The 14,956-nt window shown below is 46.6% G+C and overlaps 1 pseudogene; it reads left to right on the top strand.

Moving 5' to 3' along the window:
* The first annotated feature begins 1,116 nt into the window (after positions 1-1,116).
* LOC149164166 (uncharacterized) lies at positions 1,117-4,556 on the top strand (annotated as a pseudogene).
* The last annotated feature ends 10,400 nt before the right edge of the window (positions 4,557-14,956 follow it).

The raw sequence follows: 14,956 nt of genomic DNA, 5'->3' as shown, positions 1-14,956 counted from the left end.
CGACAACGCCCGATGTCATCAAGTGTTTAACGAGCCTGACAAAGGAAAAAATCGGTGTCTTTTCTTGTTTAGAGAGTCTGAAAAGACAGCGGAAAAGGAGACTCCAGGGGGGTCCTTTTTCGTACAGTTGTGTCTCTCGAGCCCGAAAAAGTATAAAAATATGCTCGAAAGAACCGCTCGACCATTACGATCGAGGAGTACTTTTCGTAAATAGTGCCTTCGACCTGAAAAAGTAAAAAAGCGGTCGGAAACACGTCGTTTTAGAGCCAATAACGAGTGCGAAACGACAAACACCCGACAATCTTTTTAAGTTACACGGTCGGAAAAAGAGCTTAAAATGACCGCCTCTCGTCCCCTTTAACGAGCTGAAAGGAAGCTCGGCCATATTTTCTTGTTTCATGTCAGAAAAGAGCTTAAAGCCGACATTTTTTGGGACCAAGTGATTTTAGGATCATTATGACTTCACTGTTTCTGATGACCTGCACAATACAAAATACCCGCATAAATCCGTTCGACATGTGAAAAACATATTAGAACATGCATAAGATATCGACAGAAGTGCTAAATCCATGGTAAAAGCATGACAAAAACCCACATTTGCAAAATCTATAGTTAATTGAGCCATTTTTACTATAAATAGGAGGGTAAATAGTCATTTTTACCATTGTTACCATATTGAGCCTCTGAGAACGTTGTGAAGCTGTGAAGTTGATGGAGCAAATTCTTCCCCGTGCGGACACCATTTGGCGAACGGCTTGATCCAGGTAGGTTCTCCTTGCCATGCACTCCATTTTGATTATATTTAGCAAGATTTTAACGGTGGAATTCGCCCAATTGGGCAAATTTCTTGAGCATGGGTGCGCTCTCGGTCAGCGCGGGTTTCCCGCTCGGGACCGCGCTGACCGATTTAAAATTACACGTACCAGCTTTTGGGTCAGCGCGGAAAACCCGTGTTCTTCCGCGCTGACCCAATGAAAAAACAAAGGGGCGCCATTTTCAGCGCGACTGTTTTAAAAACAGTCGCGCTGGCGCGGAAAAATATGAATTTTTATAAATTGAACGTAAATTTTTCCACCAACGGCGATCTAATATTTTTTCATGGCTTTGCAGGGCACAATGTCTTTCGTATGGCAAGAGAGAGCTCACGATAACGAGGATATAGCTGCATATGCACTTGCCGAATGCCGGAATGCAATGCGGGCATGCGGTTTCCTAAAGTTCTTCCTGACTCCGCGCCTGAGAGCGCAACCTGACTTGCTGGAGTTCCTGATCAGAGCTTGGAATCCAGTAGATGGGAAATTCACCATCCGCGGGCAGGATATTGAGTTTGATGCCTCGGATATCTACTTTTTGACTGGTTTGTCGCGCCGGGGCCAGAGGCCCATCCTGGAGGGGCAGTGACCCAGCGGCGAGACTCTGGACCAGCTGATGGCTAGAGTATGCCCAGGAGCGGAAAAGACACGGAGCGGGAAGGTGGCTATCCCGACAGTGCGGGACATGCCTCTCCACACGATACTCTTCCTGGTGACACGGGCAGCGGGTTCTTTGGCCAACCATGAGGCCTCGAAGAACCAACTGTTGTTAGCTCTGGAGTGCCTACAGCCCACCATCTTTGACTGGGCGACTGCTGTGACTGCTAGCATGAAGAGGCAACTAAGCAACTGCCGTCGTGGAGAGACGAAGCAGTTTGCATACGGGTCGCTCCTTTTATCGCTCATGCTAGAGCAGGTGCCGGTTCTACAGCTACAGACCATGGCTGTGGATCCACCTAGAGGTCCCCGGGAGACGTGGGCCAGTCGATGGGCTCGGGTCATGCCACGTGGAAGTGGTGGTCGCCCAGTATCTTGGGGAGTGTACTTCAGAGAGTGGCTGGAGTGCCAGGTTATCATTGTGGAGGACTGGCCATATGCCGGCATGGACTTCCGCAATGATCCAGACATGCCACTGCCCGCAGGAGAGCATTGGGATGATGGAGGTATGTCACTTGATCTCATTTTAACATTTTTTGATGTTTTTGGTTTTTCATGTACATGTCTTAATGAATGTCACTGTATGCAGATGTGGGACCTGTGAGACCTATGGGCCTAGCCCTAACGGCACGGAGAGAGGGACCAGACGCTGGAGCCTTGGCCTTAGTACCTCCAGGGGTGGATACGTCGGAAACTATGGCCCGCAACCTTGAGGGTTTGCTGGAAGGAGTGCCGGATTATCAGGGGGTCGAGGAGGTCCCTATAGAGCACCAGATCCACACAGTGGGGGTGGCACCCAGGCTGCACCGCCTTTTGAGGCGGGTGGCACGAGCGGCTGTATGCTACAGAGAGTGTTGGACACCTAATCCTAAAGGGTTAGTGTGGAAGCCGAAAAGACTAAGCAGTCCAAGAGACCTTGGGATCTGAAACCCAAGAGTCATATGTTGTACTATAAATGTATATCTAATCTTAATAAAAAAACGAACTCACATGATTTATCATTCATATCTTTTGTGCTGTCCATGTGTGTTTAACATGGTATCAGAGCCACTTGTTTTTCTGTGGCCTTTTTTATGTGCATGTCAGTGCTGCTTCTCCATATAATTAGCTGCTACACTGCATGCGCTCTGTCCTTTGAATTATGCCTGCGCTCTTTACTGTTTATAAACGTTCTGTAAAAGAAGCGCTGCCCTGACATATTCTATTCCTGCTCCCCGTCAGAACTGTTTTCTCCGTCTAATCCACTGAAATTCTTCTCAGAACTGTGTCGGTCTTAGAAAACGCTTCTGCGCCACTGTGTAGTAATGCTTCTGCGCCACTGTGTATTCTCTTCTTTTTTTTTTATAACGCTCAGAAAACGCTTCTGCCATGTGCTGTGCTGCATCTGTATGTAGCAATTTGAAAAAGATTATCATACTGTCCCACAGTTTTATGCACTCGACGAGATGGGAAAACTGTTATTGTTGCTGGCCTTGATGGGGATTATTTGAGGAAGAGCTTTGGATCAGCTCTTGAGTTGATACCTATAGCCGATTCTGTAGTTAAATTAAAGTCACGCTGTGAGCTGTGTGGTAAGGCCGCATCATTTACATTTCGTAAAACAGGAGAAAGAAAAACTGAAGTTGTTGGTGGTGCAGACATTTACATGCCAGTGTGCTGACGGCACTATGTAAATGGGCAAATCGTTATTGATACAACGAGGCTGTGCTGGAATCCCCGGAGGCACAATATGATACTTGTGCACAAGCAACCACAACATCTGGATAATTATGTCACAATTTTCTGTATAAATCTCTTTTCACTACTTGTGGGATATACTTATTTCCTTCACTAAATGTCAAAATTTGTCTTGGCATAATTAAGTGCACTAGGGGTGGTTTAATGGTTAGTATTGCTCAGGCAAGGAAAGGTTTGACTACCTAGGGGTTCTGTGGAAAACACTCTCTAAAATGAACTGGTTAATCTATGTTTGCATTACTTTCTGGCTATGTCAGAGATGCTGAGTTGGTTTCAGTGTGTATTTTATGCTCTGTGAAGACCGTTTGGTATTCTATGTTTCGCAGTTAGGAGGATCTGGAGTATGGTGGTTATATTCTGCGGTAAAATGGAAGATGGAGCACATGCAAGCCGTGCTGTCACCTGCGTATGTCAATCAACCAGCGTATTTAATTCTGGGCGATTTCTTCATTGCCAAAGGCTGAAACGAAATGTTGAAGGGACTATTTGCATTTAAAATTCATTCCAAGACTGCAAATAATTATCAGCTGGGAGAAAGACTCGTCGAAGGATTCCATCATTGACGGAGTGCGTTGGAGGTCTCTAAGTTTAGTGCGCGTTGAATAGTTTGTGTTGAGGAAGAGAATTGTTGGTCGTTTCTGTTCAAGTCATTCTGAAAACCTTGGTCGTTTCTGTTCGAAGCATCTAGAATTAAAGAAAAACGAAAGCAACATTTTTTGCATCGATTGCAGCAAAAGTATCTGTCAACATTGTCTTCCCAACCATCGGTCGCATCGGCTTCTTCAGGTGCGAAGCGACCCCAATCCAGGCCCGCCAAAGGACTGGTAAACTCTTGCCAAACTTGTGACAGAAGTCTGCAAGAAGCGTACTGTTATTGCTCGGTTTCGTGCAAGGTAAATGCTGTGCTGAATAAAGAAAAGGATTTATCTACATTACTGTACCATTGCAGTTCGCTGCCATTTCCTGATATTTTTGACTTCTCCCCAAGAGAAATTAGTTCCAAGGATGGAAAGCTTGCAGAGATCAGAGAAGAATTATCGGCTAGCAGTATGTTAGAAGAGACATGTTCTGGCTCCAATGCTAACGATGTGCGTTGGATGTTGACATGTTCGGAAATAGACATGCCTTTGGTAAAGAAAATATGCAGGCGTGTAGCTGCGCCCCACTCTATTGCCCGGCCATCAACTAGCAGGAGAAAGGGTGTTCCCCACAGATCACCAATATATTAATTAATTATAGTATATTTCCAATAATTTTAATTTATTTTGAATGCCTATTCGAAGAGCTATGTATTGTGCGCAGTAGCGGAAATTTTGGGTTGGTCTGGTTCGAGGAGTCAATTTACAAGGTTTTCTGGTCATTTTGAATAGTGCGTCGTTTATGTTCAAGTCATTTCTCTCTTAGGAAGAGCAGTTCGAGGACTTGGCTAAATCCACGAGCTATTTCATCTACTGAACGAATTTCTTGTGGACTGAGTGTAGGAGACTGGACTGAATAAGCTATTTGTGGGACCCATTCTCTGTCATACCCAGGTCGTACACCTTTCTGCTGGACGTGGGGCCTACCCTTGTGCGTAGATGCCAAATAATCAAATTTAGGGGAAGTCCGTGAGCATTATTTGTGACTTTGGTCAGACGTATTACCTTTGTGAAATGTAACTGAGATTACACTAATGCATGGCGATTACTCTTACTCTGTGGGGGTCATACTAAGTTAGCGGATATAAGTCTAGGAGACCAGCACTGCATGCTTTGCTGTGTATTTGCTTAGGAGCAGAGGTTTATCACTGGTTTTCCAATGTGTTGAGGACGTGGTGACTGTATATCAACTGGGAAAGGTCCAGAACGTGCCTATTGTTAACCCATGCAAACAACAATCAATTCTGAGGCAGAAGCACAATGAATATCAGTTATTAAATTTGTCTAGCTGATCGTAGGAGTTACTGGTGCAAGTTCTGTCTTGCGCTCAATAATTTCTGGACTTAACTTGAATGAGGACCACTTGGAAGGGAAATTATTGCTACTTGTTCAAATTCAAGGCCAACTTTGTATTTTCTACAACGACTTCCATAAAGAATGATCTAGCCCCAAGGCTACAAACTTGTATTTTCTGTGGTTACACTTATCTACAGCCACTGTTCTTCCTAACATTTGTTGAATTTAAAGAACAGAATCTCTAAAAGTCTGGTGATATTTGTACAATTTTGACAGTTTCAAGATATCTCTGGTTGATTTAAGCTATAGGTCTCTCTTGTGCAACTTGAAGATATTTAGCAGCTTACATTTTTCTGTGGGATTTGGAGTTTTTTAAGGTGTAGAAAAATGGCTAAGCTTGAAAGAATATTAGAATTATTGAGAACTCTAATCATGTCCACTGATAACAGCACAGTCAAAATTAACAAAGCCTCTCTTTCAGACATTCAAACATGTCTGCAATATGCACAAGAAAAGATAGAGTTTTTGCAGCTTGAATCACAACTGCAGCAGGAAGAATTACAGCAGTGGAGTCATCATTCTGAACCTGTTTCTGCTCAGAGGATTGAAACAGACTCCCATAAACAGCAAGTCAATAATGTTACCATTCATTCAGATAAAGCAGCAATTGTACATGCAGATGCAGAGGTTCAGCTTGCACTTCCCAAGCCCATCATCAGACCTTGGGAACAGCTTGTCCACAACAAGCACAGAACTGGTCTTGGATATGACAAGGACTTGTCCTTTCATATTCCAAACTATGCCAAGCCCATTCAGTTTCAGAGTGCTGGATTCATTCATGACAGTTCACCTGCTCCTCATGACAGTTCAGCTTCAGCTGTTCCAGATTCTGCCCCTCTTCCACAGCAACAACAACAACAAAAACAACAAATCGTGAAATGCCAACACTGTGATCGAGTTGGCCATCTGAAAGATCACTGTTTTGATCTTCATCCATGTGAGCACTGTCATAAAACCAGCCATTCTTCACACAGATGCTTCAGAAACAAACATCCTGCAAGAACAAAGATTCATCTTGGATGGATCGCTTCTTGGCAATGGGCATCAACAGCCAAGAAGATATTCCAAACACATATCAGAATTTGTTCCAGAGTATTGAATAGTCTTGCAGTTGAGTTTTCTCCATCTTCTCACCTTTTATATGACAGGGGGAGAAATGATGGTCATCTACAAGCTTCAAAGTCACATCAAGCGAGCCTGAGCCACAACTTGCCACACCAGTTTCAGAGTTGTAGCCAGAGACAAAGATGCCCGTGAACAGATTGAGAACACATCCTCTAGCAGAAGACACCAGCTTCTTGCCAGTTTTGGAAGAGTTCCAGGAATTGCATTAAGCATTCCAGAGTTGTTGGTTATCCTTAAACCATCACAGGTTGAGACTTCCCTTTTCAGGTTGAAGTTTTACCTTTTATGTGGGGTGAGACCTCCCTTTTATGGTTGAAGGTTTCCCTCTTTGAAACAATAGGATCACTTCCTCTAGCAGAAAACTTCAGTTTCTTGCCAGTTTTGGAAGAGTTCCGGGAACTGCACTAAGCGTTCCAGTGTTGGTGGTCATCCTTAAACCACCGCCCTTTATACCAACATTTCATAGAGCACATTCAGCCTAGTGCTACCATGCATTTTTGCACATTTTGTATTACAGCTCTCTTCTTGGACTCATACATAACCCTTCGGATTAAGGGGGGGAATGTTGGACACCTAATCCTAAAGGGTTAGTGTGGAAGCCGAAAAGACTAAGCAGTCCAAGAGACCTTGGGATCTGAAACCCAAGAGTCATATGTTGTACTATAAATGTATATCTGATCTTAATAAAAAAACGAACTCACATGATTTATCATTCATATCTTTTGTGCTGTCCATGTGTGTTTAACAGAGAGCATAACCCAGCCCACTAGTCGCCTAGGTTTACTTCTATTTCTGTTTTGAGAGACATGTGTCTCGGATGTATTGAGGACAATGACTCTATTTTTGACATATACACCTATTTTTGAGCGCCTCAGTGCGCCACACGATATATATATATATATATATATATATATATATATATATATATATATATATATATATATATATATACATACCGATTTTTGGATGGATCTTGTTACATGTGATGATGTTTTGTTTACGTTATGCAAGTGTTCAGTACAAATGTGATCTTATGTATGAATCGCACAACACATGACCCATATATTTTAATGTTTTTAATGCAAGCTTAAAAGCACACATGCATGCAAACTATGCTTGAGAAAATATCTTATTTACATATGCTTTGCTCTACTATGTTTTCTATGTCTTCTTGTATGATGTTATCTATTTCGCAAATGTCTGTCTAACACATGATTTGCCAATGCATCAGTCAACGTGTTTAATCGTCTCGGAATATGTTGATATGTGATATAGTCAAAATTCCTTTCTAACAATCTGACACGTAGATACAACCTTAGGATACATTGGTCTCTGACGGAATATCGCCCGTTGAGTTGATGAACGACAAGCTGGGAGTCCAGGTTTACCATCATTGCACGAATGCCGAGATCAACTGCTTCGGCTAGTAGCTCAATTACAGCACTGTATTCGGCAACATTATTAGTGGTACGACCAAGGCAGACTCCTTGAAGATCTAGCAACTCTCCGTGAGGATCATAGATTGCCCACGCCGCAGAGGACAAATTGCAAGTACTACGGCAGGCGCCATCAGGGAAACCAACATAAGGTGCACTAGACATCTGCACAAGAAGGAGGAAACACAATAAGAGGCAAACACGCCTTCACACCAAAGCAAAACATGAAATCATGCACACAAAACACACTAAACACGCGTATGTACACACTGAGTGCACGAAGTCATGCATAATATTTCTTCAGATACAGCCCGTTGCGGGGCTTGTCAAGAGGATTTCCTTCGTAATCAATCAACTCATATGCGCCCTTTTGTAAAACTCTTTTCACGATATAGGGACCTAGCCACATGGATTCGAGTTTTCCTGCCCCCAGCTTATCTTTAGCTTGATCGTAGAGCAGTACTAAATCTCCCTCAACGAAGGAACGAGGATGAATGTTCTGGTCAAAGTGAGCCTTGACTCTCTTCTTTTGCGCTTCGATAGCCAGAGAAGCCAAACGACGAGTCTCGTCTAACCGTTCTAGGTAAAGAAGTCGTTCCTCCACCGGAGTGGTGTTGGGAAGCAACTCGACAGCTAATTTCAACGAAGGAATCTCACATTCGACAGGAAGGGTAGCCTCCAGTCCGTAAACCAACTGAAACGGAGTGAAACCGGTGGCGTCCTTCACAGAAGTCCGGTAGGCCCACAAGGCTGGGAACAGCATCATATGCCAATTAGACTTGTGCGTATTGACGGTGTGTTGAAGCATAGTGATCAAAACTTTGTTCACGGCTTCGACTTGACCGTTAGATTGTGGATAGTACGGTGTCGAACTATCTTGACGCAAGCCTAGTTGGGTTGTTAGTTCCGTCATCATGTGATTACGGAAATGCTTTCCGTGATCCGTGACAATAGCCTGAGGGACTCCGAAACGAGTAATGACATGATTGAATAAAAACTGCGCCGCTGTGTAACCATCTTCGTTCAATGTAGGCATCGCTTCGGCCCACTTGGTGAAATAATCCACGGCAACGATAATGTACCCATGCCCCCCGGCCGAACGAGGGTTACAGGACGTGTAATCGATGCCCCATTTGGCAAATGGACCTACGGTGACAACAGGGTGCAGTGGTGCAACAGGTGCACGCATCTTCCGGTGGTAAACCTGGCATTCGTGACATGCACGTACAACAAGGATGCAATCCTTGAATATGGAAGGCCAGAAATAACCAGCACAGAGGATCTTCTGGGCGGTAGCATATCCGGACATATGGCCGCGACAAGCGCCGGAGTGGCAGTCATTCAACACCCGTTCAGCCTCCTCGAAAGTTAAGCAACGACGGAGAACAGAATCAACGCCGAGGCGGTACAGGGTATCGCCCAAAATGCGGTAGGGTTGAGCTTGGTGACGAATTCGCCGTCGAGCATCTTTCGATACATTGGGACGGAAGGAAGACGTCTGTAAATATATGATAATGTCCCCGTAGCACGGGTCGAGGGTGCTGATGAGAAACAATGTTTCATCCGGGATAAGCTCCTCCGAACGAGATGGTGCGGAGTGAGATGGTAAGGAACAGAGCAGTTCAGCAAAGACCAGAGATTTCTTAGACTTGGCCGCAGTGAATTCCAAGTCGAACTCTTGGAGGATTACAATCCACTTCAAGTATTTGCCCCCCAGTAGTTGACGTGACAAAATGTAGGTCATGGGGTTGCAGTCAGAGATCACGGTCGTTGTGCGCAACAGGATATAATGGCGGAATCGTTGGACGGCGCAGACAGCTGCCAATGCCAACTTCTCGACATATGCATAGCGAGTTTCCGTATCCAGAAGATTGCGACTAAGATAATAGACAATGTGCTCGGTGCCGGCATCATCATCATGCACTAGAACCATGCCGATGGTGGTGTCAGCGGCAGCAAGATAGAGAGTGTAGTCACGGTGGTAATTCGGAGGTCTTAAGAGCGGAGCTGAGACAAGAAGGTCTTTAAGGCGCTCGAAAGATTCCTGGGCGATAGCATCCCAACGAAAGGGTGTGTCTCGCTTTAACAACCGTGTGAAACCCTTAGCCACCTCGGCATAATTCAGAATGAATCGTCTGAGAAAATTAGCTTTACCCTGCAAGCTCTGCAATTGCTGCAAAGAGGCAGGGGGAGGAAGATTCAAAATGGCCTCGACTTTGAGGGGATCCAGATGGATGCCTTCCCGGGAGACGATGAACCCGAGGAGTCGGCCAGATTCTACGCAGAAGACACACTTATGCGGATTGAGTCGAATACGGTAGTGTCGACATCGGAGAAAAATTTCGCGTAAATGAGATGGATGGTCTTGACGCTTAGCTGAATGAGCCGGGAGGTCATCCAGGTAAGGTTGTACGATGTGTCGAATATCATGAAAAGCATATGACATCGCACGCTGGAAAGTGGCATCGGCATTTTTGAGACCGAAAGGAAGCTTCTTATAAGCGAAGGTGCCCCAAGGACAAATGAAAGCTGTCTTATGCTGGTCTGCGGGGGCTATGTTGATCTGGTTGTAACCAGAGAAGCCGTCCATAAATGAATAAATCTCACTTCCTACGCAGTCATCAATAAGCTGATCAAAAAAAGGCGTAGGAAAGTTATCTTTTGGACAGGCACGATTAATATCGCGGTAGTCAACACAGACCCGGATAGTAACCTGCTTTTTATTCACAGAGACTATATTGGATACCCACTCCGTGAGGGGAATGGCATAGATGAAACCAACTCGAAGAAGCTTTTCAACTTCGGCCTTGATGGCTGCAGCCTTTCGAGGGTGCACTGGACGTAAGCGCTGACGAAGAGGCTTAGTGCCTGGGTAAGTAGGTATCTCGTGCACCACAATACTGGGGTCGATGCCAGGCATTTCCTCGTAAGACCATGCGAAGACATCACGAAATTCACGAAATAAAGCGGTATAAAGTTGAACTTCCTCAGGAGTGCATGTGACTCCAATGAAAATATGCTCGAAAATCCCTGGTTTGACAGAGATGTCGATAGGCTGGGTCTGCGTGATGTTACCCATATTTCCTTTCGAAGACACTTGATATAGCTGAACAGGTGTTTGGAGAGGCGGAGATGGGACATATGAAGCAAACCGCTCAAGACAAGCGACCATTTCGGAATGCGGAGGGAGAAACGAAGAACGATGGTGGTGATCTAACCAAGGGAGTTCTTCGAGAGACATAGTCTCTATGATGGCCTCGTCGGAGGGAAATATTTCTTTCAGAGGATCCGAAGTGGCCTCATCACCCAGCCAAGGGAAATGATCGTATGAATCGGGAACGCTGCTTAGAAAAGCAGGTTCCGGAGGGGGAGCCGATGCAGTGACAATCTCGATGTAGTTGAGCTCGGCAGGACTCAACGGCATCATGTCACCCCAAGAGTCTTCCTGATTCAAGGGAGGAAGAACCCATGGATCAGAACGTACTGAAATCATTTTGACAGGGGCGAGATTTGGAGGTGGGAGGGGAAAGACTCCCATCAATGAGGGATCTTTGAACAAGCTGGCACCCACACTCACTAATGACTTGGAGGTATGCTCCACGAATGGTACATTTCCTTCAGAAGAGGAAGCAAAAAAGGACAGCTGGTCCACCGTGATGATTCTTCCTTGGTGGGGGAAGCGGACGACACGGAACAAGGAGGAAGCTACAGCTTGCATGGCATATGTCTAGCTTCGTCCAAGGAGGAGGTTGTAAGTGAGATTAGCGTCAACGACTTCAACCTCTACATCTACTGTTTTCCCTTCTAAAGAGATAGGTAATCGTGGGAGGATACCATATGGACGAGATTCTCTTCCATCGAAAGCTTCCAGGGTCGTAGGAGACTGGCTCAGAGCAGGAGAACCAATAGCTTTCCAGCAAGCAACTGACATGATGCAGGTTGAGGCACCTTCATCAATGACTGTACGATGGATCGTTTTTCCATTGATGAGGACTTGTATAAGGAAAGCCACCTGATGAGGCAATCTCTGTGTGAAACCCTCGAGATCAAAAGAAATTAAATCCGAATCTGCCGGGTCTATGCCACCAATCGCTGATAGCAGGGACTTCCTCTGGGAGGGGCAGCTCTGGAGGACTTCTAACGCGGACATAGTAGACGGAGCCTGAGCTAAGTCCTCGACAATGCTATAGTGCTGGGCAGCACGAGCATTGGGGTTATAAGATGACTTCCTGAGTACACCTTTAGGAGGGGGTCGGGGGATTGTCTTGGTGCTGGGCCGTTCGATGTGAAGGGGATCAGAACTGGACGGAGGAGCGCTGGAGGGAACCTCCGGCTCTTTCCCGGCTGGAGATGGATAATCTTTCGCTCGAGTCGAAACATGGATGGGGATTGTTCCAGCCATGAACACTTGAGAACCGAATGAGGAAGAGGATTGAGAGGGATCTGCCACCTGATGCGTCTGCTGGGAAGGGAAAGGCTCTTTTAGCACAGCAGGAGGCCCCATAGCACCTTTCAAAAGTCGACTAACCTCGGACCGCCTTGGGCAATCCTTGGTGTAGTGATCCTCCTCGCAGATGAGACAAGGATACTTAGGCTTTCATTTAGATCCTTCCTCGGAGGGAGGTTTAGGAGGGTTCTGCTTGGGCTGTCCAGATTTATCTTTAGCCTTCCCTTTCTTTTTCCCTTTCGAGGATTTATCCGCCGCGGTGGACTGAACGGCGTTTACCTCGGAGGTACTCCCAGAAATAGATTGGCCCTGAGGAGCATTTTCGTTAGAGGTGTTCTGCTTCTGCTTCCCAGGGTTCGCGACCGATTTCTTGGATGACAAATTCACAGAACCAATGACTCCATCAACAGAAGGCTTTGGTGGAGCCTTGGGCTGTCCATGCCTCGGGGCATCTGGCAAATACTCATACAAAGTACCCGACTGAGAGTACACTAAGTCGAGGTACTGAGCTCGCGCGATTGCTTGCTCTTCAGTTACACATGCTCCCATTACAATGTCTTTTGCAATCTTAGGGACAAAGGAAGTCGTGAACCAGTCGGTTAGGAGTTGATCAGGAATCCAAAATTTAATCAAGCGACGACACCTCCATTCATGTATATGATCAGAGATGTGCGTAGCCGTATCCTGTTTGAGAGAAGTGAGGAGATGTGTCCCAGTCTCATACCGAATGGGTAACTGAAAATGAGTCAGAAAGGTCATAGCCAACGAGTTGAAATCTTGAAACATGCCGCGATTGAGTTCGATGTACCACTTAGCAGCTGAACCAGTGAGAGTCCTCTGAAAGAGGCGAAGCCGGGTAGAATCATCAAGCCATGAGTTGGATGAACACCAAAGGTGATAAGTCATTACATGGGCCTGAGGGTCTTCACCAGCTTTGCCATCAAACTTTGGACAGTCACCTGGTATTTTGGTTGGAACCGGTGGCCAATACGGATTATGCAAAATAGGATCATTTGTTAGCTTGGACACATCAGGTAGTTCCAACGTTGCTAAGAATGGTAACTGCGGGTTAAAGGACATTTGTGGCTGTGGATTCGAGGCGACATTAGGGTTCCAACCAGATGGTGGTTGCCCCCACGAACTCTGTCCGGACGGACCTGGCCCAAAAGGGCCTGGTGCGTAAGAACTTTGTCCCGATGGACCTGGCCCAAAAGGGCCTGGCGCATAGGGAGCTTGTCCGTAGGGGTTCTGTCCGTACGGATTCTGGCCATATGCGGACGGCTGTCCCTGTGTCTGCCCCCCAGCTCCCCATGTATTAGCAGCTTGCCCCACAGGTGCACCATACTGATAATTTTGGTAAGGAGTGACCTGTGGCTGTTGATAATTTTGATAAGGAGCAAACTGATTTTGCCCCTGGGGTTGCTGGTAGCCATATGGTTGCTGGGCCCCATACTGAGCCTGATAGGGAGGCTGCGTCTGGTAAGAAGGTTGATAACCCGTTTGAGTTTGAGGCCCAGAGTAATGTCCTTGAACCGGCTGGGGTTGAACCATCTGTCCCGAAGGTTGACTTGGTTGGATTTGAGATGGACCTGGTTGGCCAGCAGGATGGACTTGCTGGGTACCAGGTTGTCCGTGAGCCACCAAGGGTTGTCCTTGCGGAACGGATGACTGAGCTGGCTGGATAGCTGGTTGACCCTGAGGTTGGCCAGCTTGTCCAGATGGACGATTAGGGCGGACAGCGGGTTGACCTTGCTGCATAGAAGGTTGGCCTGTTTGCCCCCCAGGGTGCACAGACTGAGCAGAGGGCTGGGCTTGCTGTATAGCGGGCTGCCCTCCTTGGTGCGTAGGCTGAGCAGAGGGTTGGCCTTGCTGTATAGAAGGTTGCCCCCCTTGCCCAGAAGGATGCATGGATTGAGCAGTGGGTTGACCCTGCTGAACATAGGGTTGCCCACCCTGCCCAGAAAGATGACCAGACTGGGCGGTAGGTTGGCCCTGCTGTAAGTAGGGTTGCCCCCCCTGCCCAAGAGGATATCCCTGCTGGACTGCTGGTTGATTTTGAGGAGTATAAACTGGCCCAGTTTGTCCAGATGGGTACCCTTGCTGGAAACCGGGTTGGCCTTGTTGAATGTAAGGCTGCCCTAGTTGTCCAGTTGGGTAACCTTGTTGGGTATCAGGATGCCCTGGATATCCAGTAGGTTGACCTTGATATGAATACGACGGACCTCCAATGGCCGAGGGTTGTCCCTGGTAGGGTTGTCCCTATGGGCCCCCAGATTGTCCTGGGTAAGGCGGGCCATAAAGTGGTTGCCCTTGAGGGGTTTGCACATAAGGCGGCTGGCCTTGATTGGGTGGTCCTTGAGGCTGTCCGGGAGGATTCCAGCGCCCATGAAAGACATGAGTAATGGGATCATACGTAACGTTCAACGGTTCCTGGTTCTCCTCGAAAGGACGATGAGGTAAGGACGAAACGTTCTCGAGGTACTCGCCGTTCACATCATAATAAAAAAGTGGACCTTGGTAATCTGGGTCCACAATGGGCTGCCCATGGGCATCATACGGCCCTGCTCCTGGAACACCACCAGGAAAGGGCCCAGCTTCAGGGTTTGTAGATGAGGATGCTGGTACAACACTGATGACCGGAGTCGAGCGTGCTACACAAACGGTTGGATTGGTGGGAACTGAGGTAACAGGCGTGTTAAGACCTGAAGTAAGAGGTGTATTAAGAGGTCGCGAAATAAAGGGCCCGGT

This window comes from Pinus tabuliformis, chromosome 5_1, assembly GCF_031772625.1.
Source record: "Pinus tabuliformis cultivar Carrire ecotype Pingquan chromosome 5_1, CPIR1, whole genome shotgun sequence".
Taxonomy (NCBI): domain Eukaryota; kingdom Viridiplantae; phylum Streptophyta; class Pinopsida; order Pinales; family Pinaceae; genus Pinus; species Pinus tabuliformis.
Note: the sequence above shows the minus strand (reverse complement) of the source record. Positions and strands in the feature narration are given on the sequence as shown.